General features: G+C 41.1%; 12 non-coding genes and 19 pseudogenes across 12 annotated transcripts; all 31 read right to left on the bottom strand.

The window, feature by feature from the left end:
- Positions 1-108: 108 nt before the first annotated feature.
- Positions 109-227, bottom strand: LOC135751085 (5S ribosomal RNA; annotated as a pseudogene).
- A 120-nt stretch (positions 228-347) lies between these two features.
- LOC135751212 (5S ribosomal RNA) lies at positions 348-466 on the bottom strand (annotated as a pseudogene).
- Positions 467-591: 125 nt separating this feature from the next.
- On the bottom strand, positions 592-710 carry LOC135751000 (5S ribosomal RNA). Its single transcript, XR_010532897.1, has one exon. It is a non-coding gene; the product is annotated as a 5S ribosomal RNA (ribosomal RNA).
- A 125-nt stretch (positions 711-835) lies between these two features.
- Positions 836-950, bottom strand: LOC135751219 (5S ribosomal RNA; annotated as a pseudogene).
- Positions 951-1,075: 125 nt separating this feature from the next.
- LOC135750974 (5S ribosomal RNA) lies at positions 1,076-1,194 on the bottom strand. The gene has a single exon (XR_010532871.1). It is a non-coding gene; the product is annotated as a 5S ribosomal RNA (ribosomal RNA).
- Positions 1,195-1,315: 121 nt separating this feature from the next.
- Positions 1,316-1,434, bottom strand: LOC135751244 (5S ribosomal RNA). The gene has a single exon (XR_010532982.1). It is a non-coding gene; the product is annotated as a 5S ribosomal RNA (ribosomal RNA).
- Positions 1,435-1,555: 121 nt separating this feature from the next.
- Positions 1,556-1,674, bottom strand: LOC135751211 (5S ribosomal RNA; annotated as a pseudogene).
- A 125-nt stretch (positions 1,675-1,799) lies between these two features.
- Positions 1,800-1,918, bottom strand: LOC135750977 (5S ribosomal RNA). The gene has a single exon (XR_010532874.1). It is a non-coding gene; the product is annotated as a 5S ribosomal RNA (ribosomal RNA).
- Positions 1,919-2,043: 125 nt separating this feature from the next.
- Positions 2,044-2,162, bottom strand: LOC135751217 (5S ribosomal RNA; annotated as a pseudogene).
- Positions 2,163-2,287: 125 nt separating this feature from the next.
- LOC135750988 (5S ribosomal RNA) lies at positions 2,288-2,406 on the bottom strand. Its single transcript, XR_010532885.1, has one exon. It is a non-coding gene; the product is annotated as a 5S ribosomal RNA (ribosomal RNA).
- Positions 2,407-2,531: 125 nt separating this feature from the next.
- LOC135751119 (5S ribosomal RNA) lies at positions 2,532-2,650 on the bottom strand (annotated as a pseudogene).
- A 125-nt stretch (positions 2,651-2,775) lies between these two features.
- LOC135751222 (5S ribosomal RNA) lies at positions 2,776-2,894 on the bottom strand. Its single transcript, XR_010532961.1, has one exon. It is a non-coding gene; the product is annotated as a 5S ribosomal RNA (ribosomal RNA).
- A 121-nt stretch (positions 2,895-3,015) lies between these two features.
- Positions 3,016-3,134, bottom strand: LOC135751245 (5S ribosomal RNA). Its single transcript, XR_010532983.1, has one exon. It is a non-coding gene; the product is annotated as a 5S ribosomal RNA (ribosomal RNA).
- A 125-nt stretch (positions 3,135-3,259) lies between these two features.
- On the bottom strand, positions 3,260-3,378 carry LOC135751017 (5S ribosomal RNA). Its single transcript, XR_010532913.1, has one exon. It is a non-coding gene; the product is annotated as a 5S ribosomal RNA (ribosomal RNA).
- A 126-nt stretch (positions 3,379-3,504) lies between these two features.
- Positions 3,505-3,623, bottom strand: LOC135751049 (5S ribosomal RNA; annotated as a pseudogene).
- A 125-nt stretch (positions 3,624-3,748) lies between these two features.
- On the bottom strand, positions 3,749-3,867 carry LOC135751066 (5S ribosomal RNA; annotated as a pseudogene).
- A 125-nt stretch (positions 3,868-3,992) lies between these two features.
- Positions 3,993-4,111, bottom strand: LOC135751191 (5S ribosomal RNA; annotated as a pseudogene).
- A 121-nt stretch (positions 4,112-4,232) lies between these two features.
- On the bottom strand, positions 4,233-4,351 carry LOC135750997 (5S ribosomal RNA). Its single transcript, XR_010532894.1, has one exon. It is a non-coding gene; the product is annotated as a 5S ribosomal RNA (ribosomal RNA).
- Positions 4,352-4,476: 125 nt separating this feature from the next.
- On the bottom strand, positions 4,477-4,595 carry LOC135751114 (5S ribosomal RNA; annotated as a pseudogene).
- A 125-nt stretch (positions 4,596-4,720) lies between these two features.
- LOC135751131 (5S ribosomal RNA) lies at positions 4,721-4,839 on the bottom strand (annotated as a pseudogene).
- A 121-nt stretch (positions 4,840-4,960) lies between these two features.
- LOC135751108 (5S ribosomal RNA) lies at positions 4,961-5,079 on the bottom strand (annotated as a pseudogene).
- A 125-nt stretch (positions 5,080-5,204) lies between these two features.
- On the bottom strand, positions 5,205-5,323 carry LOC135751159 (5S ribosomal RNA; annotated as a pseudogene).
- A 125-nt stretch (positions 5,324-5,448) lies between these two features.
- On the bottom strand, positions 5,449-5,567 carry LOC135751206 (5S ribosomal RNA; annotated as a pseudogene).
- A 317-nt stretch (positions 5,568-5,884) lies between these two features.
- On the bottom strand, positions 5,885-6,002 carry LOC135751204 (5S ribosomal RNA; annotated as a pseudogene).
- Positions 6,003-6,127: 125 nt separating this feature from the next.
- Positions 6,128-6,246, bottom strand: LOC135750976 (5S ribosomal RNA). Its single transcript, XR_010532873.1, has one exon. It is a non-coding gene; the product is annotated as a 5S ribosomal RNA (ribosomal RNA).
- A 121-nt stretch (positions 6,247-6,367) lies between these two features.
- On the bottom strand, positions 6,368-6,486 carry LOC135751142 (5S ribosomal RNA; annotated as a pseudogene).
- Positions 6,487-6,612: 126 nt separating this feature from the next.
- LOC135751106 (5S ribosomal RNA) lies at positions 6,613-6,731 on the bottom strand (annotated as a pseudogene).
- Positions 6,732-14,480: 7,749 nt separating this feature from the next.
- Positions 14,481-14,599, bottom strand: LOC135751186 (5S ribosomal RNA; annotated as a pseudogene).
- Positions 14,600-14,720: 121 nt separating this feature from the next.
- LOC135751115 (5S ribosomal RNA) lies at positions 14,721-14,839 on the bottom strand. The gene has a single exon (XR_010532947.1). It is a non-coding gene; the product is annotated as a 5S ribosomal RNA (ribosomal RNA).
- Positions 14,840-14,958: 119 nt separating this feature from the next.
- On the bottom strand, positions 14,959-15,077 carry LOC135751235 (5S ribosomal RNA). Its single transcript, XR_010532973.1, has one exon. It is a non-coding gene; the product is annotated as a 5S ribosomal RNA (ribosomal RNA).
- Positions 15,078-15,198: 121 nt separating this feature from the next.
- Positions 15,199-15,317, bottom strand: LOC135751120 (5S ribosomal RNA; annotated as a pseudogene).
- Between the last annotated feature and the right edge of the window lie 12,569 nt (positions 15,318-27,886).

Raw genomic sequence — 27,886 nt, 5'->3', positions numbered from 1 at the left:
ATTCGATAGAAACTTCAAGACATATGTGGCAACGCCATGACATCAGTTAACGCTTACAGAAAGAACGCATTCATGGGAAAAAATGACATAAATAATTAATTAATTAAATGCTTACAGCACCAGGTATTCCCAGGCGGTCTCCCATCCAAGTACTAACCAGGCCCGACCCTGCTTGGCTTCCGAGATCAGACGAGAGCGGGCGTGCTCAGGGTGGTGTGGCCGTAACGAGTGCGGACTCGATTCGAGAGACACTTCAAAACTAATGTGGCAACGCCATGACATCAGTTAATGCTTACAGAAAGAACGCATTCATGGGAAAAAATGACATAAATAATTAATTAAATAAATGCTTACAGCACCTGGTATTCCCAGGCGGTCTCCCCTCCAAGTACTTACCGGGCCCGACCCTGCTTGACTTACAAGATCAGACTAGAGCGGGCGTGCTCAGGGTGGTGTGGCCGTAAACGAGTGCTGACTCGATTCGATAGACACTTCAAGACTAATGTGGCAATGCCATGACATCGGTAAATGTTTACAGAAAGGACGCATTCATGGGAAAAAATGACATAAATAAATATTTAATTAATTAAATGCTTACAGCACCTGGTATTCCCAGGCGGTCTCCCATCCAAGTACTAACCAGGCCCGACCCTGCTTGGCTTCCGAGATCAGACGAGAGCGGGCGTGCTCAGGGTGGTGTGGCCGTAAGCGAATGCTGACTCGATTCGAGAGACACTTCAAAACTAATGTGGCAACGCCATGCCATGGGAGAACGCTTACAGAAAGGACGCATTCATGGGAAAAAATGACAAAAATAAATATTTAATTAATTCAATGCTTACAGAACCTGGTATTCCCAGGCGGTCTCCCATCCAAGTACTTACCGGGCCCGACCCTGCTTGGCTTACAAGATCAGACGCGGGCGTGCTCAGGGTGGTGTGGCCGTAAGCGAGTGCTGACTCGATTCGAGAGACACTTCAAGTCTAATGTGGCAACGCCATGACATCGGTGAATGCTTACAAGAAGGAAGCATTCATGGAAAAAAATGACATAATTAAATAAATAATTAATTAAATGCTTACAGCACCTGGTATTCCCAGTCGGTCTCCCATCCAAGTACTAACCGGGCCCGACCCTGCTTGGCTTCCGAGATCAGACGAGAGCGGGCGTGCTCAGGGTGGTGTGGCCGTAAGCGAGTGCCGACTCGATTCGATAGAAACTTCAAGACATATGTGGCAACGCCATGACATCAGTGAACGCTTACAGAAAGAGCGCATTCATGGGAAAAAATGTCATAAATAATTAATTAATTAAATGATTACAGCACCAGGTATTCCCAGGCGGTCTCCCATCCAAGTACTAACCAGGCCCGACCCTGCTTGGCTTCCGAGATCAGACGAGAGCGGGCGTGCTCAGGGTGGTGTGGCCGTAAGCGAGTGCGGACTCGATTCGAGAGACACTTCAAAACTAATGTGGCAACGCCATGACATCAGTGAACGCTTACAGAAAGAACGCATTCATGGGAAAAAATGACATAAATAATTAATTAATTAAATGCTTACAGCACCTGGTATTCCCAGGCGGTCTCCCCTCCAAGTACTTACCGGGCCCGACCCTGCTTGGCTTACAAGATCAGACTAGAGCGGGCGTGCTCAGGGTGGTGTGGCCGTAAGCGAGTGCTGACTCGATTCGATAGACACTTCAAGACTAATGTGGCAACGCCATGACATCGGTAAATGCTTATAGAAAGGACGCATTCATGGGAAAAAATGACATAAATAAATATTTAATTAATTAAATGCTTACAGCACCTGGTATTCCCAGGCGGTCTCCCATCCAAGTACTAACCAGGCCCGACCCTGCTTCGCTTCCGAGATCAGACGAGAGCGGGCGTGCTCAGGGTGGTGTGGCCGTAAGCGAGTGCTGACTCGATTCGAGAGACACTTCAAAACTAATGTGGCAACGCCATGCCATGGGAGAACGCTTACAGAAAGGACGCATTCATGGGAAAAAATGACATAAATAAATATTTAATTAATTCAATGCCTACAGCACCTGGTATTCCCAGTCGGTCTCCCCTCCAAGTACTTACCGGGCCCGACCCTGCTTGGCTTACAAGATCAGACTAGAGCGGGCGTGCTCAGGGTGGTGTGGCCGTAAGCGAGTGCTGACTCGATTCGATAGACACTTCAAGACTAATGTGGCAACGCCATGACATCGGTAAATGCTTATAGAAAGGACGCATTCATAGGAAAAAATGACATAAATAAATATTTAATTAATTAAATGCTTACAGCACCTGGTATTCCCAGGCGGTCTCCCATCCAAGTACTAACCAGGCCCGACCCTGCTTGGCTTCCGAGATCAGACGAGAGCGGGCGTGCTCAGGGTGGTGTGGCCGTAAGCGAGTGCTGACTCGATTCGAGAGACACTTCAAAACTAATGTGGCAACGCCATGCCATGGGAGAACGCTTACAGAAAGGACGCATTCATGGGAAAAAATGACATAAATAAATATTTAATTAATTCAATGCCTACAGCACCTGGTATTCCCAGTCGGTCTCCCATCCAAGTACTAACCGGGCCCGACCCTGCTTGGCTTCGGAGATCAGACGAGAACGGGCGTGCTCAGGGTGGTGTGGCCGTAAGCGAGTGCCAACTCGATTCGAGAGACACTTCAAGACTAATGTGGCAACGCCATGACATCGGTAAATGCTTACAGAAAGGACGCATTCATTGGAAAATATGACATAAATAAATATTTAATTAATTAAATGTTTACAGCACCTGGTATTCCCAGGCGGTCTCCCATCCAAGTACTAACCAGGCCCGACCCTGCTTGGCTTCCGAGATCAGACGAGAGCGGGTGTGCTCAGGGTGGTGTGGCCGTAAGCGAGTGCCGACTCGATTCGACAGACACTTCAAGACTTATGTGGCAACGCCATGACATCAGTGAACGCTTACAGAAAGAACGCATTCATGGGAAAAAATGACATAAATAATTAATTAATTAAATGCTTACAGCACCTGGTATTCCCAGGCGGTCTCCCATCCAAGTACTAACCAGGCCCGACCCTGCTTGGCTTCCGAGATCAGACGAGAGCAGGCGTGCTCAGGGTGGTGTGGCCGTAAGCGAGTGCGAACTCGATTCGAGAGACACTTCAAAACTAATGTGGCAACGCCATGCCATGGGAGAACGCTTACAGAAAGGATGCATTCATGGGTAAAAATGACATAAATAAATATTTAATTAATTAAATGCTTACAGCACCTGGTATTCCCAGGCGGTCTCCCATCCAAGTACTAACCAGGCCCGACCCTGCTTGGCTTCCGAGATCAGACGAGAGCGGGCGTGCTCAGGGTGGTGTGGCGGTAAGCGAGTGCTGACTCGATTCGAGAGACACTTCAAAACTAATGTGGCAATGCCATGCCATGGGAGAACGCTTACAGAAAGGACGCATTCATGGGAAAAAATGACATAAATAAAAAAATTAATTATTTAAATGCTTACAGCACCTGGTATTCCCAGGCGGTCTCCCATCCAAGTACTAACCAGGCCCGACCCTGCTTGGCTTCCGAGTTCAGACGAGAGTGGGCATGCTCAGGGTGGTGTGGCCGTAAGCGAGTGCTGACTCGATTCAAGAGACACTTCAAGACAAATGTGGCAACGCAATGACATCGGTAAATGCCTACAGAAAGGACGCATTCATGGGAAAAAATGACATAAATAAATATTTAATTAATTAAATGCTTACAGCACCTGGTATTCCCAGGCGGTCTCCCATCCAAGTTCTAACCAGGCCCGACCCTGCTTGGCTTCCGAGATCAGACGAGAGCGGGCGTGCTCAGGGTGGTGTGGCCGTAAGCGAGTGCCGACTAGATTCGAGAGACACTTCAAAACTAATGTGGCAACGCCATGCCATGGGAGAACGCTTACAGAAAGGACGCATTCATGGGTAAAAATTACATAAATAAATATTTAATTAATTAAATGCTTACAGCACCTGGTATTACCAGGGGGTCTCCCATCCAAGTACTAACCAGGCCCGACCCTGCTTGGCTTCTGAGATCAGACGAGAGCGGGCTTGCTCAGGGTGGTGTGGCCGTAAGCGAGTGCCGACTCGATTCGATAGACACTTCAAGACATATGTGGCAACGCCATGACATCAGTGAACGCTTACAGAAAGAACGCATTCATGGGAAAAAATGACATAAATAATTAATTAATTGAATGCTTACAGCACCTGGTATTCCCAGGCGGTCTCCCATCCAAGTACTAACCAGGCCCGACCCTGCTTGGCTTCCGAGATCAGACGAGAGCAGGCGTGCTCAGGGTGGTGTAGCCGTAAGCGAGTGCGGACTTGATTCGAGAGACACTTCAAAACTAATGTGGCAACGCCATGCCATGGGAGAACGCTTACAGAAAGGACGCATTCATGGGTAAAAATTACATAAATAAATATTTAATTAATTAAATGCTTACAGCACCTGGTATTACCAGGCGGTCTCCCATCCAAGTACTAACCAGGCCCGACCCTGCTTGGCATCCGAGATCAGACGAGAGCGGGCGTGCTCAGGGTGGTGTGGCCGTAAGCGAGTGCTGACTCGATTCGAGAGACACTTCAAGACTAATGTGGCAACGCCATGACATCGGTAAATGCTTACAGAAAGGACGCATTCATGGGAAAATATGACATAAATAAATATTTAATTAATTAAATGCTTACAGCACCTGGTATTCCCAGGCGGTCTCCCATCCAAGTACTAACCAGGCCCGACACTGCTTGGCAACCGAGATCAGACGAGAGCGGGCGTGCTCAGGGTGGTGTGGCCGTAAGCGAGTGCCGACTCGATTCGACAGACACTTCAAGACTTATGTGGCAACGCCATGACATCAGTGAACGCTTTCAGAAAGAACGCATTCATGGGAAAAAATGACATAAATAATTAATTAATTAAATGCTTAGAGCACCTGGTATTCCCAGGCGGTCTCCCATCCAAGTACTAACCAGGCCCGACCCTGCTTGGCTTCCGAGATCAGACGAGAGCAGGCGTGCTCAGGGTGGTGTGGCCGTAAGCGAGTGCAGACTCGATTCGAGAGACACTTCAAAACTAATGTGTCAACGCCATGCCATGGGAGAACGCTTACAGAAAGGATGCATTCATGGGTAAAAATGACATAAATAAATTCTTAATTAATTAAATGCTTACAGCACCTGGTATTCCCAGGCGGTCTCCCATCCAAGTACTAACCAGGCCCGACCCTGTTTGGCTTCCGAGATCAGACGAGAGTGGGCATGCTCAGGGTGGTGTGGCCGTAAGTGGGTGCTGACTCGATTCGAGAGACACTTCAAAACTAATGTGGCAATGCCATGCCATGGGAGAACGCTTACAGAAAGGACGCATTCATGGGAAAAAATGACATAAATAAATAATTAATTATTTAAACTCTTACAGCACCTGGTATTCCCAGGCGGTCTCCCATCCAAGTTTTAACCAGGCCCGACCCTGCTTGGCTTCCGAGATCAGACGAGAGCGGGCGTGCTCAGGGTGGTGTGGCCGTAAACGAGGGCTTGGCTCGATTCGAGAGACACTTCAAAACTAATGTGGCAACGCCATGCCATGGGAGAAAGCTTACAGAAAGGACGCATTCATGGGAAAAAATGACATAAATAAATATTTAATTAATTAAATGCTTACAGCACCTGGTATTCCCAGGCGGTCTCCCATCCAAGTACTAAACAGGCCCGACCCTGCTTGGCTTCCGAGATCAGACGAGAGCGGGCGTGCTTTTTTTTTTTTTTTTTTTTTCATGACATCAGTGAACGCTTACAGAAAGAACGCATTCAAGGGAAAAAATGACATAAATAATTAATTAATTAAATGCTTACAGCACCTGGTATTCCCAGGCGGTCTCCCATCCAAGTACTATCCGGGCTTGACCCTGCTTGGCTTCCGAGATCAGACGAGAACGGCGTGCTCAGGGTGGTGTGGCCGTAAGCGAGTGCCAACTCGATTCGAGAGACACTTCAAGACTAATGTGGCAACGCCATGACATCGGTAAATGCTTACAGAAAGGACGCATTCATTGGAAAATATGACATAAATAAATATTTAATTAATTAAATGTTTACAGCACCTGGTATTCCCAGGCGGTCTCCCATCCAAGTACTAACCAGGCCCGACCCTGCTTGGCTTCCGAGATCAGACGAGAGCGGGCGTGCTCAGGGTGGTGTGGCCGTAAGCGAGTTCCGACTCGATTCGATAGACACTTCAAGACTTATGTGGCAATGCCATGACATCAGTGAACGCTTACAGAAAGAACGCATTCATGGGAAAAAATGACATAAATAATTAACTAATTAAATGCTTACAGCACCAGGTATTCCCAGGCGGTCTCCCATCCAAGTACTAACCATGCCCGATCCTGCTTGGCTTCCGAGATCAGACGAGAGCGGGCGTGCTCAGGGTGGTGTGGCCGTAAACGAGGGCTTGGCTCAATTCGAGAGACACTTCAAGACTAATTTGGCAACGCAATGACATCGGTAAATGCTTACAGAAAGGACGCATTCATGGGAAAAAATGACATAAATAAATATTTAATTAATTAAATGCTTACAGCACCTGGTATTCCCAGGAGGTCTCCCATCCAAGTACTAACCATGCCCGACCCTGCTTGGCTTCCGAGATCAGATGAGAGCGGGCGTGCTCAGGGTGTTGTGGCCGTAAGCGAGTGCCGACTCGATTCGATAGACACTTCAAGACTTATGTGGCAATGCCATGACATCAGTGAACGCTTACAGAAAGAATGCATTCATGGGAAAAAATGACATAAATAATTAATTAATTAAATTTCAATTGGTGTCCATGTACCATCATCTCCTTGTAAATTGTCCTTCTCATTTTCCACTTCTATGTCCTCTGTTGTCTGTTCCTCTATGGTTATTCCCTTTTCCATTTCATTTGCTCCATCAGTGTGTTGTTGTTCTTCATTTTCATTTTCTTCTCCATCGTTCCCTTCATGCATTTGACTGTCCACCTGTTTTTGTGATCCTCCTTCTCCTCCATCCATCCAACACTCACATTTATTTAAATAGTCTTGGCAGTCCGGGCACTTAACAGTGTTACAGTCCCTTGCGAAATGTCCCCTCTCCTCACATTTGTAGCACTTAAAATCAGGGCAATCTTTCATTAGATGGTCTGGGCTCATGCACAGCCGACAGGTTTTCACCTGATGGCTGTGCATCACCCTAAAATATTGCGGCCCTTCCGCTGTTTCCAGCTTCGTGCTGTATGGGAGTGAAACCACTTCCTTGGGGAACCTCACTCTCGCAAACCTTGTCCCGTCCTCGATTCCAGTGCCCGGATACAGCCTTCTTTTAATTTTTGATATTGGCAAAACGCCCCAACCTTGCAATTTTTCTAAAATTTCATTATCCTCCAGGTAAACAGGCAAATGCATGAAGGAAACGACATATTCTCTGATTTGTAATCTCCTCACCTCACAGTTTGTTCCTTTTATCATTAGTCCATCCATTAACTCATCACAAATTTCCTCCTTCTCCAGGGTCAGTTCATATTCCTTATTTTGTCTTGGTCTTACTGCCAGAACGTTTTGTCGTGGAATTTTAGCCGCATCAAATAATACTCACTAAGAGTCAAAGTCAAGGATCACACAGACACACTGTCGACAGAATTTTCTTTGTCTGAATTTTATATATTCTGCAGAATAGGCTCTCACCCCCATGGTGCAAGAAGTTTAAAAACCTAAGAGCCCCGATCACAAGGTTGAAGACACATTTATAGTAAGATGGTGAAACACGTACAATCATCCGTTTCTACGTCATTTAGAAGATAGCCTTCAGTTGTCAGTGATTAAGAGCATGAACAGTTAAACACAAATCTAGTGAAATCATAAAACGTATGTCTTGTTCTCAGTACATGATGTTTAAGTCCTTGGACATTGTACTTTGCTCAAAAGACAGAAAGAGCATAATTCTGTACGTTAGCAGAAAAACATGATCTCCATATGAATCACAATTTGTGAGCTTCAGATTGTTATTAAAAAATGAAAAATAGGATGAAAAATAAAACATAATAATATGAAAATAAAAGCATAATAAAAGTCCTCCACTACACTCCTCCCTTTTTATGATTTATTCATAACTTCATTTACTGTCATCGTTACGTAGCTCTGGTTATTACCCTTAACCATAGTGTACATGTAGTTCTGTGCAGTTGCAAAAGTAAAAATGCACACACACATAGTATGATCATGAATCTCATTTTTGAAAGAAGAAAAATAGTTCGTTTTCTTGAAAAAATTGAGCACAGTTAGAGTTGGGGTCGTGAGCCCTTGATGATTCCGGATTGAGCACAGTTAGAGTTGGGGTCGTGAGCCCTGAGCACAGTTAGAGTTGGGGTCGTGAGCCCTGAGCACAGTTAGAGTTGGGGTCGTGAGCCCTTGTTGATTAATTTCCTTTGTAGGTTCGGGTTTGGTAGGACCACACGGTGCAGTCGTGCCAAGCTATCCTGCTTTCTTGTTCGAATGAAATTATCTTAGTGTCTAAATTAATGTGGGGTCTCAAAGCTGGTGTTGTAATTACAGTTATTAAGCTGCAAGCGTCGTGTCGATTACCCACATTAAAGATGTCGTGTGCGTGTGTCCAAACCAAACCCAGAATACTGGAGTCGTCCTCCAATACTTTGTGAGCTGTTGCAGTTCTCTCGTGTCGTTCTTCGTATAAACTTGCAGTATACAGGTATCTGTGGTTCCCACCAATACGAAAAAGTGGTCCGTAGCAGTCGACTAGCCGTCCTCCCTTTGGTTTACACCTTGCAGTCCCGGACCAAACCTCCGGCAATGGGCAACGTGCACCCAGGTGGCACGCTCCGCGACCTTCACAGCGGTGTGAGTCGTCAGCAGAACCTGAAATGGCCCCTCCCACCGTCTGGCTTTCCAGGATTTCCTCCTGAGGTTCTTTACCACCACGTAATCCCCTGGTTTGATGTTGTGTAATGGTTCTTCTACTGGACGGGGTAGGGCTCCTTTGGAGATATTTTGAAATACAGAGGACATAGAAATACAATATTGCAACATGTCATTTTCATTTTGAAGAGTATCGCATGTCACCGTGGTCCCCATGTGTCAACCTAGCAAAATGGGAATAAAAATGTTTAGGTAAGCAAGGTTTTTGATTTGGACCCATCCAAATCCCTTCAGGAGTTTTGGTTGCTCCACACGATTTCCATAGAGCTATTTCTGTTGGAAGAGAAAATGTTTGCATGCTTATTAGTAACTCCTGTGGTGTTTCGGCTTCCTTTTCCTGGGAAATCTGTGTAAGAGAAACGTTTTTGTTAGTAGTCATGAGAGATGCTTCCGCATCCGTGCGTGCATTTCCTCTGGAGATCACGTCCTGTTCCTTGGTGTGTGCTTTGCATTTGCACACAGCTATTTGAGAAAGGAGTAAAATTTGTTATAGGAGAGAAACTGTCAGTAAAATCAGCAGTCAATGTAAATGGTTATAGATTGATTAGTAGCAAGTTGACAAGCCTGTGTTAGTGCATGCAATTCAGCCACCTTTGCAGATTTCTGAGGTGGTAAGCATCCGGATTTCACTACTTCAAAGTCAGACACAACTGCCCACCCCATCCTATCTATGCCTCTGTCATCTCTGGAAGAGGAACCATCCACATAATATGTGAGGGTGCATTTAGGTATGGGTGTGTCAGCAAGGTCAGGCCTTGGTGTGCATACTTCCCGTAGGGCAGACAAACAACAATGTAGTGTACCTTCATCAGGTGTAGGTAACAATGTCGCCGGGTTTAGCACTGTACATCTTTCAACTGTGACATTAGACATCTGAAACAATGCACAGGAATAACGCAGCCATCTTGCTGCAGACAAGTGAGATGTGCGCTTTCAAGCCCTGAGACATCCTGGTAGGCCCCTGGCCACCGCATCAAGGCGTCCTGAAAAATATGCAACTGGTCTCAACTTGTCACCATGTTCTTGCAACAAAACAGATGTCATACAGCCATTTCTTTCATCCACCATTTGAATAAAAGGCTTTTTTGGATATGGCAGCCCCAAAGTGGGTGCCTGCTGTAATGTCTGTTTTAGTTCCACAAATGCCCTTTCAGCCTTCTCTGTCCATTCTACCTTCTCTGATGGTGCCAAAGGTTTCTCATAAATCATGTCATGCAATGGTTGTTGCATCTCAGAATAATTAGCAATAAAAGTCCTGCAATATGATGTCATACCCAAGAATGACATCACCTGTTTCTTTGTAATGGGTTTTGGTATGTTAGCTATTGCCTCTATTCTCTTTGGAGAGAGAGACTTACCCATAGGTGTAATTTCGTGTCCTAGAAAGGTTACTTTCTCGACAGAGCACTGTACCTTTTTGGGGTTGACCTTGTGGCCCTCCTCAGATAGATGAGTGAGCAGCCGTATGGTGTTGTCTGTGCACGACTGCTGAGTCGGTGCCGCGACCAAGAGGTCATCCACGTACTGCAATAAAGCAACATCATCATCCAACACAAGTGTCTGTAATGAACAATGCAATGCCGAGTTATAAATTGTGGGGCTCTCGGCGTACCCCTGACACAATCTTGTAAAAGTATAATTCTTTCCTTCAAATGTAAAGGCAAACCAGAACTGGCTATCAGGATGGACAGGAACACTGAAAAATGCATTTGAAATGTCTACTACAGAAAACCACTGGCTGTCAGCTGGTATCTGTGAGAGAATTGTGTAAGGGTTTGGCACGTTGGGTGCCCTTACCTGTACCGCAGCATTTACTGCTTGGAGGTCTTGAACAAACCTCCACTCTGTGGGCTGACCTGCATCTCTGACCTTTTGCACAGGAAAAATGGGTGTTCTTACAGGTGAGTTTGGGCAGGGAACAATTATCCCTTTCTCCAATAAGGCCTCAAATACTGGCCTTATTCCCTCAAGCGCCTCCCTTTTCAGAGGGTATTGAGGTTTACATGGTCTGTAATCACTTTTTGGGGTGATAACTACTGGTTCACACCCTTTAATCAAACCCACATCATATTTTTCTTTAGCCCACAGGTAGTCAGGTACTTTGTCAAGAACCTCTTGCGGTAAATCAATACTAGCACACGTCATGTGTACTGACAAACTGTTTTGTGAGTTGAAATCTGCAGAAACAGCTTTCTGTATTACAACTCTCTCTCTCTCAGCCATGAAAAAGCAGCATAATCTCTTCTGTGTACTGATAACTGCTCTGAGAACTGTATGCTATCTGCCAATGGTTCCCAATCAACAGCCTCGCTGCAGGCCTTTGCAAATTCACCTGCATTTCTAACGGCTGACTAGTATTTTTTGCAATGGAGATGTGGGGTACTGAATTGTCAAAATCAAAAATTTGTTCCTGCTTTCCTGTCACCTGAACGAGTGCCACACACCATGAGTCATTCCAGCATATATGGGTTAAAGTCAAAACCCTCTGTAAAACCATCTCTCTTGCCACTCTCTTTCTGTTATGTCAACAACATGAGCTTGTGCAATGCATGTTTTCAGCTGGAATGACCTCGCTGGCTTGTGGCAATCTTATCTTCCCTTCAGCATGCAACTCTTCATTCAGAAAGGCCCATTCATACACATATATAACAGAGACATACATATAGATGACATTCTGGGATCCCAACAAGAAATATTCAGGCCTTGGTTGTTACATAAGATGCTAGCATTAATTTTACACATCAAATCCCTCCCCATGAGGTTTACCGGACACGCGTCAGATAAAAGGAACATATGCATAAACTTGTTACCGTCATGCATACAACAGAGTGGAGCAGTAAATTCTTCCCTCACTATATGCCCCGTAGCACTCATAGATGAGTTAAACTGCCCACTCAAGGTGACAAATGGGAATTCATCTTTGCGTATGACAGAGTTGATTGCAGCAGAGTCCACCATAAATAACATAGCCTGTCCCTCAACCATTATTTCTTCGAGAGGCAGTTTAGAGTATGCCTCTCGTTCAACATCAAGCAAAGCAAGTTCTTCATTGCATAGAGCGTTTCTTTCCCTTTCACACACATCAGAAAAACAGAATTAGCAAGCAGATAATATGGCATTTGAACCGCAGAAAAAACAAGATTGGACTTACCCGCCTCCGTACGATGCTCCCCTTCCCCCTCCTGGCTTCAGTCGGCCCTTTCTTTACACACCGGCAGGTTTCCCGTGCTCCCTTGGGATTCCGGTGTCCCTTTAGTTTTCAGGAAATGGAAACATTGTTTTTCAAATGTCCTTTCTGTCCGCAATACCAGCAAACATTTTCTTTCGGATCTCCTCTCCTCTTCTCTCATTCTCTCTGCTGCCCGTTCTCTCGGGAGCGTTGTCCTTGCGAAGAGAAATTGCGTTGTTATGTTGTGGCTGTGCCCATTCTCCTATCTTGGCAAAAGCTGAAGATAGCTGTTTCTCTGGTGAACGGCTTCTCTGCTGTTTCCTTAGGCCTTGCCTCCCGTTCCGTCTTTATCTGAACATCATCTTTGTCCTCTTCAAAAGTGCTGTCAAGGATGTGGATGATCTCTGATTCTGGTCCACGTGGCAGTTCTTGCATCGGCGGTGGCGGGGGTGCAGAAGGTGGTGCTTGTCGTGCTGGCTGTTGTATCTGTGCGATTTGTTGAGCAGGTGGTGGTGGAGGGCGACGTTGTGGAGGGGGTTGGAGGTCATCGTCCAGAAGCGGTACCCTTGTGAATTGGAAATGTACCCCAGGTGGGGTACGTGCAGGTGCATAGGGAGGAGGGAAAAAAAGAAAGTTAGGTTCATCATGTAATGAATCTGATGTAGGAAAAACATTTGCTTAATGTTTAGCTCTGACTTAGTCTGAGTCAGTTCGTCCTTGGTTCTTATCTTACTCTGTGCTCTCATTTCTCTGCCATCCGCAATGATCTTTTCCCTTAATAAAGTGAGTGCTTTTACACTCAGTGTCCCTTTAGGAGGAAAATTATACCTTTTCTCCCAGATTTTACGCTTTCCAACGCCCCCGTGCCCTTTGATTTGATCACTCGAGCATACACGCCATTTTCCAGATCCATTGACTTTGTACTCCCTTTCGAATTACCCTGACCCATGGTCACGAACGAAATAACGCTTACCATATTATCTATTCAGATGCCACCACAACGGTTCTTTTCCAGATTCCGTCAGCCTTGACTTCAGAACTGGTTGAGACTCTCCCTTCCCTTAGGCCTGGGGTACGGAGCCCGAGACCTCTTGTCTCAGGGGTGATCAGTCAGTCTCTCCCAAACCTGGAGTCTACAGCTGTGGAATCCGCATCCTCGTCGCCATTATTGTCGTGGAATTTTAGCCGCATCAAATAATACTCACTAAGAGTCAAAGTCAAGGATCACACAGACACACTGTCGACAGAATTTTCTTTGTCTGAATTTTATATATTCTGCAGAATAGGCTCTCACCCCCATGGTGCAAGAAGTTTAAAAACCTAAGAGCCCCGATCACAAGGTTGAAGACACATTTATAGTAAGATGGTGAAACACGTACAATCATCCGTTTCTACGTCATTTAGAAGATAGCCTTCAGTTGTCAGTGATTAAGAGCATGAACAGTTAAACACAAATCTAGTGAAATCATAAAACGTATGTCTTGTTCTCAGTACATGATGTTTAAGTCCTTGGACATTGTACTTTGCTCAAAAGACAGAAAGAGCATAATTCTGTACGTTAGCAGAAAAACATGATCTCCATATGAATCACAATTTGTGAGCTTCAGATTGTTATTAAAAAATGAAAAATAGGATGAAAAATAAAACATAATAATATGAAAATAAAAGCATAATAAAAGTCCTCCACTACAGTTTCCTTCTCCAATTTTCTCTGCTATCACTTTAATTATATCCTCTGCCTTTACTCCATTAGCATTGTCCACATTTACATTCACTGTTGCTTCCTTCATGTATTTCCTTTGCTCAAAATTCCTAACACCTGTATCCTTTTGGTTTCCAGCTCGTGGTCGATGTTCAGGTCCAGTGTCATTGCCGTTCCGTTTCTCCGCCGCCATTTCCAGGTCATTAGCCGTAGGTCCTTCCATTTCAAATGAAAAACAAACACGAAAAACAAAAACAAACAAACAAACAAAACCACGAAAAATCACGATTTAACCACCCTCCAGCCAGCCAAAAGCTGCTGTTAGGTGGTTTAAACAAAACAAAAAAATCACTAACAAACAAAACTCAATCGATATAAAAATAAAAACTACAAACACTAACAAACATAAACAATGAGAGAGCCTTCCTCTCTCTACTGCAGCCAACTCACTTCCTGATTGCTCAATAGCACCCTCAGGGTGGTGTGGCCGTAAGCAAGTGCCCACTCGATTCTAGAGACACTTCAAGACTAATGTGGCAACGCCATGACATCGGTGAACGCTTACAGAAAGGACGCATTCATTGGAAAAAATGACATAAATAAATAATTAAATAATTAAATGCTTACAACACCTGGTATTCCCAGGCGGTCTCCCATCCAAGTATTAACCAGTCCCGACCCTGCTTGGCTTCCGAGATCAGACGAGAGCGGGCGTGCTCAGGGTGGTGTGGCCGTAAACGAGTGCGGACTCGATTCGAGAGGCACTTCAAAACTAATGTGGCAACGCCATGCCATGGGAGAACGCTTACAGAAAGGACGCATTCATGGGTAAAAATGACATAAATAATTAATTAATTAAATGCTTACAGCACCAGGTATTCCCAGGCGGTCTCCCATCCAAGTACTAACCAGGCCCGACCCTGCTTGGCTTCCGAGATCAGACGAGAGCGGGCGTGCTCAGGGTGGTGTGGCCGTAAGCGAGTGCCGACTCGATTCGATAGACACTTCAAGACTTATGTGGCAACGCCATGAATTCAGTGAACGCTTACAGAAAGGACGCATTCATGGGAAAATGACATAAATAATTAATTAATTAAATGCTTACAGCACCAGGTATTCCCAGGCGGTCTCCCATCCAAGTACTAACCAGGCCCGACCCTGCTTGGCTTCCGAGATCAGACGAGAGCGGGCGTGCTCAGAGTGGTGTGGCCGTAAGCGAGTGCTGACTCGATTCGATAGACACTTCAAGACTTATGTGGCAACGCCATGACATCAGTGAACGCTTACACAAAGAACGCATTCATGGGAAAAAATGACATAAATAATTAATTAATTAAATGCTAACAGCACCTTGTATTCCCAGGCGGTCTCCCATCCAAGTACTATCCAGGCCCGACCCTGCTTGGCTTCCGAGATCAGACGAGAGCGGGCGTGCTCAGGGTGGTGTGGCCGTAAGCAAATGCTGACTCGATTCGAGAGACACTTCAAGACTAATGTGGCAACGCCATGCCATCAGCCTATGCTTACAGAAAGGATGCATTTACAAAAAATTACATAAATAAATAATTAATTAATTAAAAGCTTACAGCACCTGGTATTCCCAGGCGGTCTCCCCTCCAAGTACAAACCAGGCCGACCCTGCTTGGCTTACAAGATCAGACGAGAGCGGGCGGGCCGTAAGCGAGTGCTGACTCGATTCGAGAGACACTTCAAGTCTAATGTGGCAAAGCCATGACATCGGTAATTGCTCATCCTCGTGTTGTTTTAAACCTGTATGCATTAGACTTAATTCTGTCACTCGGACTCAATATTAATGACGTCGAAATATCACCTCAGAGTGATGCAGTTTCTGACCATTACCTTGTGTCATACACTGTACTTCTAGATAGGATCACTCAATCTACAACATGCTACCGACTAGCCAGAACAATAATTTCCACCACTAAAGATAGCTTTATTAGCACTCTTCCAGACCTGTCCCAAATGAAACATGTAGCAGATAACTGTGACGATCTAGATATTGAAATAGAAAACCTAAACAATGTCTGTTCTAACACATTGGATCCCGTTGCTCCCATTCGAAAAAAGAGATTCAAAGAAAAACCGCCAGCTCCATGGTATGACCATCACACAGCAGCCCTTAAAAAGGCAGCTAGAAAAATGGAAAGAAATTATAGAAGCACAAAGTTAGAAGTAGGCGCGCAGCATGGAAACAGAGTGTTAAACACTACAGACAGGCTATTAAAACCGCCAGATCTACATATCTTAGCAAGCTTATAAATGAGAATCATAATAACCCTCGTTTCCTCTTTAGCACAGTTGCGAAACTGACTAGAAACAAAGAACAAACAGAAACCAATAGTAAACTTCAACACAATAGTAACGACTTCATGAACTTCTTTTCTAACAAAATTTCGGCTATTAGGGAAACCATCGTAGGTACCCAGGCAGCCACCACTCTACCCATTAGTTCACTTAACACTAGACTACCATACGAACATCTTGATTCATTTAAACCTACTACAATAGATGAGCTCTCTAAACTAGTCACATCATCCAAATCATCGTCCTGTATATTAGACCCCGTTCCCACAAAACTACTTAAAGAAGTATTCCCTGTAGTGTCAACCCCGGTTCTAAATATCTTTAACTCATCGCTAGATATAGGATACGTTCCAACAGCTTTCAAACTAGCAGTTATTAAACCGCTGATTAAAAAACCACAGCTTGACCAAGGAGAACTTAATAACTTTAGACCAATCTCAAATCTCCCTTTTCTTTCGAAAATATTAGAAAAGGTAGTGGCAAGCCAGTTACGCACATTCTTGACAAATAATAGTACATATGAAAAGTTCCAATCAGGATTCAGGCCCCACCATAGCACAGAGACAGCGTTGCTTAGAGTTACAAATGACCTCCTATTAACATCCGATCGTGGTGAAATCTCAATTCTTATATTACTAGACCTTAGTGCAGCATTTGACACAATAGACCACAGAATCCTACTCAATAGACTAGAAAACTATGTTGGTATCAGTGGTCAGGCGCTAGCCTGGTTTAGGTCATATCTAACCAATCGCTATCACTTTGTTTATGTAAATGAGGAAGAGTCATATCACTCCCTGGTTAAATACGGTGTACCGCAGGGATCAGTTTTAGGTCCTATCCTGTTCTCGTTATACATGTTACCCCTAGGAGACATTATCAGGAAACATAACATAAGTTTTCACTGCTATGCGGATGATACCCAGCTTTACATCTCCTCGCATCCCAGCGAAACACACGTTTTCTAAGCTAAAAGACTGCATTAGCGATGTTAGTGACTGGATGGCACATAACTTTCTTAAGCTCAACTCCAATAAGACAGAGGTACTTATTATTGAACCAAATCGCTACAAACATAATATGTCAGATTACAAATTGCACATAGATGGCTGTACTGTGGTGCCATCTTCCACGGTTAGGAACTTAGGTGTGATGTTCGACAGCAACTTATCCTTTGATAGTCATATCGCCAACGTCTGCCGCACAGCATTCTTCCATCTTAGAAATATCTCAAAAATACGCCATATACTGTCTACATCTGACGCAGAGAAGCTTATTCATGCTTTTATGACCTCTAGAATAGACTATTGTAACTCGCTACTCGGGGGATGCCATTCAAATCAGGTCAACAAGCTTCAGCTAGTTCAAAACGCTTCTGCAAGGGTACTTACTCGATCTAAGAAGTATGACCACATAAGCCCAATTCTGGCATCTTTACACTGGCTACCAGTTAAATATCGCATCCAATTTAAATATCACTAATCACCTACAAAGCTTTAAATGGCTTAGCACCCTCATATCTTAGAGAATTACTATCAGAATACAATCCATCACGCACACTACGGTCGCAAAATTCTGGCCTATTGATTATCCCTAGACTATCAAAAGTGTCTAAAAGTGGAAGATCCTTTTCCTACTTAGCCCCTAAGCTCTGGAATGATTTACCAACCGATGTCCGAGAATCAGACACAGTCGATCATTTTAAATCTAGACTTAAAACTTTTCTCTTCAACATTAATGACGACAGTGGGGCTTCCGGCCTTAGTCAAACGGTTTGGCACGTATGGTCGGGTTGCGATTTTGGTGCTTTCGTGTGTCTTGTGAATAGTATGCCATACAGACCCGTTTGCCACTGAACCTGCATTAACGACGACAGTGGGGCCTCCAGCCTTAGTCAAACGGGTTGGTATGTATGGTCGGGTTGCGTTTTTCGCGCTTTCGTGTGTCTTGTGAATAGTATGCCATACATACCCGTTTGCCACTGAACCTGCATTAACGACGATAGTGGGGCCTCCAGCCTTAGTCAAACGGGTTGGCACGTATGGTCGGGTTGCGATTTTGGCGCTATCGTAAGTCTTATGAATAGTATGCCATACAGACCCGTTTGCCACTGAACCTGCATTAACGACGACAGTGGGGCCTCCAGCCTTAGTCAAACGGGTTGGTATGTATGGTCGGGTTGCGTTTTTCGCGCTTTCGTGTGTCTTGTGAATAGTATGCCATACAGACCCGTTTGCCACTGAACCTGCATTAACGACGACAGTGGGGCCTCCAGCCTTAGTCAAACGGGTTAGCACGTATGGTCGGGTTGCGATTTTGGCGCTATCGTAAGTCTTATGAATAGTATGCCATACAGACCCGTTTGCCACTGAACCTGCATTAACGACGACAGTGGGGCTTCCGGCCTTAGTCAAACGGGTTAACACGTATGGTCAGGTTGCGATGTTTTTGGCGTTTTCTCCTGGTCCTGTAAATGGTATACAATATAGACCCGTTTGCCACTGAACCTGCATTAACGACGACAGTGGGGCTTTAGGCCTTAGTCAAACGGGTCGTCAGGTTTCATTTTCTCTTAAAGATCGGAAGGTGACCCTTATTTACCATATATACCCTCGCATTGGGCCCCCAATTTTCTAAATCCTCAACTGTGGATAACATAATTATGCCGCAATATTTAGTCTGTCTGGAACTAAGCTGAGTTAAACCACATCACTGTGTGACACTTCAATACATATGAACGGCCGCTACGCTAATACGATTTTGTTTTTCTCTCCCTGTCTCGTCCTCGACCCGAGGACGAGACAAACAGACCCAGTCCCGGTAGATGTGAAAGTCGGCACACCTCTGATCTACTGGCTGTCCTTCAACGTTATGCCCAGCTGATACCTGACCAACGATCACCGGCAGAACCGCTTAATCTCCGCTAAATCTCCATTTCCGTTCTCCCAAGGGTTTTTCCCTCCTAGGACTTATTTTTCCTCGGATAAAAGCCCGGGGTTTTTTTTCTCCTAGGGGGTTTTTCACCCCGGGGAGGCAGCCTTTTTGGGCTTTACCTAGCCTCCTCTTCTATACGTTGCTTTAGTTATACGTGCAATTATAATATTGAGTCATAGCCGCAGCAAATTTAACTGCTCATGCTATCATGTATTTTGTTGTGCTATCTGTCGTTTTCTGTGCTTTTCACTGCTTCTATTTATGTAAAGCTGCTTTGAAACAATTGACTTTTGTGAAAAGCGCTATATAAATAAAATTGAATTGAATTGAATTAGTTTTCTTCTGATTAACACAAAAGAAAATATTTTGAGGAATGATGGTGAACCCACAGCAGATAGTGACCATTGACTCCCATAGTAGGAATAAAAAAATGATGGAATTTTATAGGTTCAATGAAAATTCTTTCATAATTTACTTATCCTTGTGTTGTTTTAAACCTGTATACATTAGTTTTTTTCTGATTAACACAAAATAAAATATTTTGAGGATTGATGGTAAACCACAGCAGATAGTGACCATTGACTCCCATAGTAGGAATAAAAAAATGATGGAATTTAATAGGTACCATCAGCTGTGTGCTAATTATAATCTAATAATAATTTTTCACAATATTTTCTTCATCATTATTAAGATACTTCCAAAATATTTTTTTTCCTACTATGGAAGTCAATGGTAATTTATTTCATTATTTGCTTTACAGGCTTGCAGAGCTGATATGATGACGACTTAAACATCTTCGACACAACTGAAGGCACAACTTAAAGAGATAGTTCAATGAAAATTCTTTCATAATTTACTCATCCTCGTGTTGTTTTAAACCTGTATGCATTAGTTTTCTTCTGATTAACACAAAAAAAATATTTTGAGGAATGATGGTAAATCCACAGCAGATAGTGACCATTGACTCCCATAGTAGGAATAAAAAAATGATGGAATTTTATAGGTTCAATTAAAATTCTTTCATAATTTACTCATCCTTGTGTTGTTTTAAACCTGTATGCATTAGTTTTTTTCTGATTAACACAAAAGAAAATATTTTGAGGAATGATTGTAAACCCACAGCAGATAGTGACCATTGACTCCCATAGTAGGAATGAAAAAAATGATGGAATTTAATAGGTACCATCAGCTGTGTGCTAATAATAATTTTTCAAAAAAATTTCTTTATCATTTATCAAGATACATCCAAAATACTTTTTCCTACTATTGAAGTCAATGGTAATTTATTTAATTATTTGCTTTACAGGCTTGCAGAGCTGATATGATGACGACTTAAACATCTTCGACACAACTGAAGGCACAACTTAAAGAGATAGTTCAATGAAAATTCTTTCATAATTTACTCATCCTCGTGTTGTTTTAAACCTGTATGCATTAGTTTTCTTCTGATTAACACAAAAAAAATATTTTGAGGAATGATGGTAAATCCACAGCAGATAGTGACCATTGACTCCCATAGTAGGAATAAAAAAATGATGGAATTTTATAGGTTCAATTAAAATTCTTTCATAATTTACTCATCCTTGTGTTGTTTTAAACCTGTATGCATTAGTTTTTTTCTGATTAACACAAAAGAAAATATTTTGAGGAATGATTGTAAACCCACAGCAGATAGTGACCATTGACTCCCATAGTAGGAATGAAAAAAATGATGGAATTTAATAGGTACCATCAGCTGTGTGCTAATAATAATTTTTCAAAAAATTTTCTTTATCATTTATCAAGATACATCCAAAATACTTTTTCCTACTATTGAAGTCAATGGTAATTTATTTAATTATTTGCTTTACAGGCTTGCAGAGCTGATATGATGACGACTTAAACATCTTCGACACAACTGAAGGCACAACTTAAAGAGATAGTTCAATGAAAATTCTTTCATAATTTACTCATCCTCGTGTTGTTTTAAACCTGTATGCATTAGTTTTCTTCTGATTAACACAAAAAAAATATTTTGAGGAATGATGGTAAATCCACAGCAGATAGTGACCATTGACTCCCATAGTAGGAATAAAAAAATGATGGAATTTTATAGGTTCAATTAAAATTCTTTCATAATTTACTCATCCTTGTGTTGTTTTAAACCTATATGCATTAGTTTTTTTCTGATTAACACAAAAGAAAATATTTTGAGGAATGATTGTAAACCCACAACAGATAGTGACCATTGACTCCCATAGTAGGAATGAAAAAAATGATGGAATTTAATAGGTACCATCAGCTGTGTGCTAATAATAATTTTTCAAAAAATTTTCTTTATCATTTATCAAGATACATCCAAAATACTTTTTCCTACTATGGAAGTCAACGGTAATTTATTTCATTATTTGCTTTACAGGCTTGCAGAGCTGATATGATGACGACTTAAACATCCTCGACACAACTGAAGGCACAACTTAAAGAGATAGTTAATGAAATCTCTGTCATCATTTACTCATCCTCGTGTTGTTTTAAACCTGTATACATTAGTTTTTTTCTGATTAACACAAAATAAAATATTTTAAGGAATGATGGTAAACCCACAGCAGATAGTGACCATTGACTCCCATTGTAGGAATAAAAAAATTATGGAATTTTATAGGTACAATCAACTGTGTGCTAATTATAATTTTTTTTAAATATTTTCTTCATCATTTATCAAGATACTTCTAAAATATTTTTTTCCTACTATGGAAGTCAATGGTAATTTATTTCATTATTTGCCTTACAGGCTTGCAGAGCTGATATGATGACGACTTAAACATCTTCGACACAACCAGGGACGGACTGGGGCTAAAAAACAGCCCTGGCCTATCTCCCAAATAGGCCCATCATCCGGCTATTCACCCCTAGCCGTGCACAACAGACACAAGGATGTCCTGATACTATGCCACAATACTGTCAGACTATCAGACTATTTAATATTTTGTCAATGTCATATTACACTTTGATGTATAATAAGACTGTGAAATAATGAAAATGGCTAGGCTCTATTAATTTAGTCTGTAAATCTTTTTACAAACAACCACCAGGTCTTCATTTCATTTCATTTCATTTATTTATAAAGCACTATTAAAACAACAGGGTATGTTGACCAAGGTGCTGTACAATATACATAGAAAACAGGAGAAAAGAAAAGAAAAACAGCGTGAGCCGAGATAATAAATTAATAAAAAACTAAAAATCGATATCACCATATAGACACATAATCATAACATACAACGGGCAGCTCAACACACTTCCGGCTGAAAGGCAAGATGCAAAAAATGAGCCTTCAGTCGGCTTTTAAAAATTGTTATCGTACGTGATGCTCTAATATGCAAAGGCAAATTATTCCACCTCTTTGGAGCTGCCACTGCAAATGCCCGATCACCCTTTCGTTTGTACCTAGTTTTCTGGGCAGCTAAAAGTTGTTGATCTGCAGACCTTAGGTTTCTGATCGGGCTATGTCTTACTATTAGCTCTGACAAATACGATGGGGCTGTCATATTCAAGGATTTAAAAACAAACATTAATAATTTATAGTCGATCCTGTACTGGACAGGCAACCAGCCTAGAGATAGCAAAATTGGTGAGATATGGTCACGTTTGCAAGTTCCCGTCAGCAGCCTAGCGGCAGCGTTCTGGACTGCTTGCAAACGGTTTAATGCCTTTTGACAGACACCCACATATAAAGAGTTGCAATAATCAAGCCTCGTAAACACAAATGCATGTACCAGCTTTTCACAATCAGAAAATGCTAGAAAAGGTTTAACCTTTGCCACCATGCGTAAATGAAAGAAACTGGATTTGACAACCAAGTTTATCTGTTTATCAAATTTCAGGGAGTTATCAAATAGTACCCCTAGAATTTTAACAGCGGGTTTACAAAACGGGGTCAGCTCACCTAACAGTGACTTCTCAATAGGAGAGGGGCCGTCAAACCAAATTAGCTCAGTTTTACTTTCATTTAAGTTTAAAAAGTTTGCTGACATCCAAGCTTTAACCTCATTTAAACAATGCATGAGTGGGTCCAGCGCCGTTCTATTGCTTCTCCTTAGGGGCATATAAATTTGTGTGTCGTCTGCGTAAAAATGAAATGAAATTCCATATTTTCGAAAAATAGATCCTAATGGTAATAAATATAAAGAGAATAAGGTCTTAGCAAATTCCACAATACTAAACACAAATACGAAAGACAAGGAAAAACTGCACTCTGATGGAAGACAGACAGAAAGTGCAAGCAAGGATTTTTTGGTTAAACTAATATTTGGTCAATTATTTAGCCCCCTTTCTTGGGTATTAGCATATTTAGAGTGGTAGCAATGCATGCCTGGTATTTTCCTGTTTAATTTAATACCTTAGTCTTCATTCTAGCAGAAAATGTGATTTCACTACAACCTCTCATATACAACAAAGTCGATGAAAGAAATGAAAACCAATACAATAAGATGAATGTCCACCCACAGACTGTTTTAAATGGGGTTGGATAAATATTTTTTGCTTTGGTGTGTGTGATTTTGGTTAGATGACAGTTGTAGGTTACAGTTTGACAAGAGTTTACAGTTTGACAAAAGCACAATGTTTTGTTTTACACAAATATAAGCAAACACTTTGCAGTTTAAATCATGTCCCATATGAACAAAATGACGGCGTATGTATTGTTTTTACGTTTTCACTGTTCAATTGCGCCTGCACCTCTCTCTCTCTCTCTCTCTCTCTCACACACACACACGCACGCAAGCGCGCACACACACACACACACTCACATCACGTCTCCCTCTAACAGTAATTGCGCATTACGTTAATTTTCACACAAGTTTTATTTATTTTTATATCCTGTATGTTATATTATAATGTCACGTGTCCTGCTACCACTGGCACTTACAGGACCTCTTGCTGATGTGAAGTTAACTCTGTCTGTCCCTCATCATGACCAGGCTGTGGATGCTCAGGCTCGCGAATTAGGGGAATCAGTGGACCAATCACGGCTAGTAGGCCGACTCTTCTTCTTCGTTTTTTTTTTTACACGTAGCAGCAAATAAGTGATCGTATTAGTGCCCCTGCTGTTGGCTGTACATGTTGCGTTATTAGACTTTTTGCCGACGGCCGGGGGGCGACGGCCTTTTGTTGAACAGCCGTTCTGGACTTTTCCAGAACACACAGATTGCCAATCCGTCCCTGGACACAACTGAAGGCACAACTTAAAGAGATAGTTCAATGAAAATTATTTCATAATTTACTCATCCTCGTGTTGTTTAAACCTGTATGCATTAGTTTTCTTCTGATTAACACAAAAGAAAATATTTTGAGGAATAATGGTAATCCCACAGCAGATAGTGACCATTGACTCCCATAGTAGGAATAAAAAAATGATGGAATTTTATAGGTACCATCAACTGTGTGATAATTATAATTTTTTTTTTAATTTTCTTCATCATTTATCAAGATACTTCTAAAACATTTTTTCCTACTATGGAAGTAAATGGTAATTTATTTCATTATTTGCTTTACAGGCTTGCAGAGCTGATATGATGACGACTTAAACATCCTCGACACAACTGAAGGCACAACTTAAAGAGATAGTTAATGAAATCTCTGTCATCATTTACTCATCCTCGTGTTGTTTTAAACCTGTAAACATTAGTTTTTTTCTGATTAACACAAAAAAAATATTTTGAGGAATGATGGTAAACCCACAGCAGATAGTGACCATTGTCTCCCATAGTAGGAATAAAAAAATGATGGAATTTTATAGGTACAATCAACTGTGTGCTAATTATAATTTTTTTAAATATTTTCTTCATCATTTATCAAGATACTTCTAAAATATTTTTTCCTACTATGGAAGTCAATGGTAATTTATTTCATTATTTGCTTTACAGGATTGCAGAGCTGATATGATGACGACTTAAACATCCTCGACACAACTGAAGGCACAACTTAAAGAGATAGTTGATGAAATCTCTGTCATCATTTACTCATCCTCGTGTTGTTTTAAACCTGTATGCATTAGTTTTTTCTGATTAACACAAAAGAAAATATTTTGAGGAATGATGGTAAACCCACAGCAGATAGTGACTATTGATTCCCATAGTAGGAATAAAAAAATGATGGAATTTTATAAGTTCAATGAAAATTCTTTCATAATTTACTCATCCTTGTGTTGTTTTAAACCTGTATACATTAGTTTTTTTCTGATTAACACAAAATAAAATATTTTGAGGAATGATGGTAAACCCACAGCAGATAGTGACCATTGACTCCCATAGTAGGAATAAAAAATGATGGAATTTAATAGGTACCATTAGCTGTGTGCTAATTATAATCTAATAATAATGTTTCACAATATTTTCTTCATCATTTATAAAGATACTTCCAAAATATTTTTTCCTACTATGGAAGTCAATGGTAATTTATTTCATTATTTGCTTTACAGGCTTGCAGAGCTGATATGATGACGACTTCAACATCCTCGACACAACTGAAGGCACAACTTAAAGATATTGTTCAATGAAAATTCTTTCATAATTTACTCATCCTCGTGTTGTTTTAAACCTGTATGCATTAGTTTTTTTCTGAATAAAACAAAAGAAAATATTTTGAGGAATGATGGTAAACCCACAGCAGATAGTGACCATTGACTCCCATAGTAGGAATAAAAAAATTATGGAATTTTATAGGTTCAATGAAAATTCTTTCATAATTTACTCATCCTTGTGTTGTTTTAAACCTGTATGCATTAGTTTTTTTCTAATTGACACAAAAGAAAATATTTTGAGGAATGATGGTAAACCCACAGCAGATAGTGACCTTTGACTCCCATAGTAGGAATAAAAAATGATGGAATTTTATAGGTTCAATGAAAATTCTTTCATAATTTACTCATACTCGTGTTGTTTTAAACCTGTACGCATTAGTTTTCTTCTGATTAACACAAAAGAAAATATTTTGAAGAATGATGGTAAACCCACAGCAGATAGTGACCATTGACTCCCATAGTAGGAATAAAAAAATGATGGAATTTTATAGGTTCAATGAAAATTCTTTCATAATTTACTCATCCTTGTGTTGTTTTAAACCTGTATGCATTAGTTTTTATCTGATTGACACAAAAGAAAATATTTTGAGGAATGATGGTAAACCCACAGCAGATAGTGACCTTTGACTCCCATAGTAGGAATAAAAAATGATGGAATTTAATAGGTACCATCAGCTGTGTGCTAAGTATAATTTTTCAAAATATTTTCTTTATCATTTATCAGGATACTTCTAAAGTATTTTTTCCTACTATGGAAGTCAACGGTAATTTATTTCATTATTTGCTTTACAGGCTTGCAGAGCTGATATGATGACGACTTAAACATCCTCGACACAACTGAAGGCACAACTTAAAGATATTGTTCAATGAAAATTATTTCATAATTTACTCATCCTCGTGTTGTTTTAAACCTGTATGCATTAGTTTTTTTCTGATTAACACAAAAGAAAATATTTTGAGGAATGATGGTAAACCCACAGCAGATAGTGACCATTGACTCCCATAGTAGGAATAAAAAAATGATGGAATTTTATAGGTTCAATGAAAATTCTTTCATAATTTACCCATCCTCGTGTTGTTTTAAACCTGTATACATTAGTTTTTTTCTGATTAACACAAAATAAAATATTTTGAGGAATGATGGTAAACCCACAGCAGATGGTGACCATTGACTCCCATAGTAGGAATAAAAAAATGATGGAATTTTATAGGTTCAATGAAAATTCTTTCATAATTTACTCATCCTCGTGTTGTTTTAAACCTGTATGCATTAGTTTTCTTCTGATTAACACAAAAGAAAATATTTTGAAGAATGATGGTAAACCCACAGCAGATAGTGACCATTGACTCCCATAGTAGGACTAAAAAAATGATGGAATTTAATAGGTACCATTAGCTGTGTGCTAATTATAATCTAATAATAATGTTTCACAATATTTTCTTCATCATTTATAAAGATACTTCCAAAATATTTTTTTCCTACTATGGAAGTCAACGGTAATTTATTTCATTATTTGCTTTACAGGCTTGCAGAGCTGATATGATGACGACTTAAACATCCTCGACACAACTGAAGGCACAACTTAAAGAGATAGTTGATGAAATCTCTGTCATCATTTACTCATCCTCGTGTTGTTTTAAACCTGTATGCATTAGTTTTTTTCTGATTAACACAAAAGAAAATATTTTGAGGAATGATGGTAAACCCACAGCAGATAGTGACCATTGACTCCCATAGTAGGAATAAAAAAATGATGGAATTTTATAGGTTCAATGAAAATTCTTTCATAATTTACTCATCCTCGTGTTGTTTTAAACCTGTATACATTAGTTTTTTTCTGATTAACACAAAAAAAATATTTTGAGGAATGATGGTAAACCCACAGCAGATAGTGACCATTGTCTCCCATAGTAGGAATAAAAAAATTATGGAATTTTATAGGTACCATCAGCTGTGTGCTAATTATAATCTAATAATAATTTTCACAATATTTTCTTCATCATTTATAAAGATACTTCCAAAATATTTTTTTCCTACTGTGGAAGTCAATGGTAATTTATTTCATTATTTGCTTTACAGGCTTGCAGAGCTGATATGATGACGACTTAAACATCCTCTACACAACTGAAGGCACAACTTAAAGAGATAGTTCAATGAAAATTATGTCATCATTTACTCATCCTCGTGTTGTTTTAAACCTGGATACA

This window comes from Paramisgurnus dabryanus, chromosome 18 (assembly GCF_030506205.2).
Source record: "Paramisgurnus dabryanus chromosome 18, PD_genome_1.1, whole genome shotgun sequence".
Taxonomy (NCBI): Eukaryota; Metazoa; Chordata; class Actinopteri; order Cypriniformes; family Cobitidae; genus Paramisgurnus; species Paramisgurnus dabryanus.
The sequence above is the reverse complement of the archived record's forward strand: the minus strand, read 5'-3'. Positions and strand labels throughout refer to the sequence as shown.